This window comes from Mandrillus leucophaeus, unplaced genomic scaffold (assembly GCF_000951045.1).
Source record: "Mandrillus leucophaeus isolate KB7577 unplaced genomic scaffold, Mleu.le_1.0 Scaffold119, whole genome shotgun sequence".
Lineage (NCBI taxonomy): Eukaryota > Metazoa > Chordata > Mammalia > Primates > Cercopithecidae > Mandrillus > Mandrillus leucophaeus.
The window spans coordinates 5,650,524-5,653,213 of NW_012100209.1; positions in this window are offsets into that span (position 1 = coordinate 5,650,524).

The window sequence follows — 2,690 nt, forward strand, 5'->3', positions numbered from 1 at the left end:
ATTCACCAAATATGTACCAACTACCGCTTGCTATTAGGCACTATCTGCTTCTGTGCTTCATGTTAAATCCTTAAACTTGCTTCAATGTGCACGTGCTGGATTGAGAGCCACTTTTGTCCCCCTGGGCCCACAGGAGGGTCCTGGCGAGGACTGCCGCCTTCCGGCTCCTGGGGCACTCCAGTGGGCGCTCCCAGAGCACCCCGGCGCCCAGGCACAGCACGGGCGGAGCGGTCCGCAGAGGGCCAGGGCAGATGAGCGAAAGCTCTTTCATGGTTTTTAGGAACAGAAACAACACACTCAGACATGAAAAACTGGCCTGGCTTAAAAGGGTTCCTGGCCTTACAGGTAAGTAAGAAATGCCACTTCCTGGTAGGCCTAGGAACATCAGGATATTTGGAGGCCTTTGACAAAAGGAGAATTCACCCAAATCTATAGGTATTGCAGGCAAAGTATGATAGCAAGATCTTGCCTTGGTTTCCTAGCCATGAGAGGGTTTTTAAAGTGTAATTTAAGATTCCTTATGATAAAGTCCAGAAACTTAAAGAGATGTGGTAAACCACTATTCCAGCCGCACGTGTACATAATTAGGCCAAGTTTAATGACACTAACTTTATTTTGTAAAGAAATTACTTGGCCAGGCGCGGTGGCTCACGCCTGCAATCCCAGCACTTTGGGAGGCCGAGGTGGAAGGATCACGTGAAGTCAGGAGTTTGAGACTAGCCTGGTCAACATAGTGAAACCCCATTTCTACTAAAAATACAAAAATTAGCCGGGCATGGTGGCGGGCGCCTGTAATCCCAGCTACTCAGGGGAGAAATGCTTAAACCCGGGAGGCGGAGGTTGCAGTGAGCAGAGGTCACACCATTGCACTCCAGTCTGGGTGACAAGAGTGAAACTCCATCTCAAAAAAAAAAAAAAATTATTCTTATTAATACTTTGATGGTTGGGCACGGTGGCTCAGGCCTGTAATCCCAGCACTTTGGGAGGCCAAAGCAGGCAGATAACTTGAGATCAGGAGCTCAAGACCAGCCTGACCAATATGGTGAAACCCTGTCTCTACTAAAAATACAAAAATTAGCCAGGCATGGTGGCATGAGCCTGTAGTCCCAGTTACTTGGGAGGCTGAGGTAGGAGAATTGCTGGAACCTAGGAGGCAGAGAAGTTGCAGTGAGCTGAGATCGTGCCACTGCATTCCAGCCTGGGCAACAAAAGCAAAACTCCACCTCAACACAAAACAAAACAACAACAACAACAACAAAATACTTTGATGATGTTTGATAGAAATGGGGGTAATTAGAGAGAGAAAAATTTTAGAATAAAACCCTAGAGTGTACCTATTATTAGATTCTAGCCCATTGTTTTTGAGGTTCTGTCATTTACCTGAAATCGAGACTGGATCTTGATTTATTTGCTGCCTTTAAGATCTGGCTATGAGCTAGGCACCATGGCTAAGGCCTGTAATCCCAGCATTTAGGGAGGCCAAGGCTAGAGGATCATTTGAGCCCAGGAGTTTGAGACCAACCTGGGTAACGTGGCAAAACCCCATCTTTACAAAAAGTACATGGTGGCACATGCCTGTGGTCCAAGCCACCTGGAAAGCTGAGGTAGAAGGATTGCTTGAACCAGGGAGGTGGAGGCTACAGTAATCCGTGTTCGTGCCACTGCACTACAGTCTAGATGACAAAGTGAGGCTCTGTCTCAAAAAAAAAAAAAAAAAAACAAAACAGGCTCAATATGGCTCTTCAAACTAATATTTCAGATTTTTCTTCTACCCTTCTGACTTGGAATTGCTAAAACTAAACTACACTTTTCCTGAAGTCTTGTAAACTGAAGCTGGATGGTTTAATGTAGACTGCAGAGAAATCACCACAACTCATGTATGGACTACTCAGGAATTTCACCAGAACACCTCATGCAAACTCCAAACCAGGAAATTCTGTCAGATTGCCACTGCCTGCCCCCATTCAAACTGAAGATAATTCAAGCTAAACATCTAGAAATTTCTCAACTGGCTGCCCTCTGGACTCAACAAACTAAGTTAATAGATGGTTCTAACCAGTAACCTTTGTTTTTCTTTTGTTTCAATAGAAATAACTCTTTTTTTTTTTGAAACAGAGTCTCACTCTGTTGCCCAGGCTGGAGTACAATGGCGCGATCTTGGCTCACTGCAGCCTCTGCCTCTTGGGTTCCAGTGATTCTCCTGCCTCAGCCTCCCAAGTAGCTGAGACTACAGGCGCCACTACCTGCTTGGCTAATTTTTGTATTTTTAGTAGACACGGGGTTTCACCATATTGGCCAGGCTGGTCTCGAACTCCTGCCCTTGTGATCCACCCGCCTCGGCCTCCCAAAGTGCTGGGATTACAGGCGTGAGCCACCGTGCCCGGCCAGAAATAACGCTAACTAAATGAATGATTGCTTGTGTCATATACAGGCCTAACTTTGGTGGAAGCCATTCTGCAATCCCACCACCTGACTTGAGACAGTCCTGTTAACTGTTTCACTGAGCTGACCTATTCTCAGGACTGAGAGACTCATTTAATGACTAACTGGATAACACAGAGACCCAGATTGTGAACTGCAAAACTTCATAAGGAGGTTTCGTGGTACCTTGGCAATTAAGAAAACCACAGAAGCGAGTTCACTACTACCATACACACTATGCCTTTCTCTGTGGTAGCTGGCCATTAAAG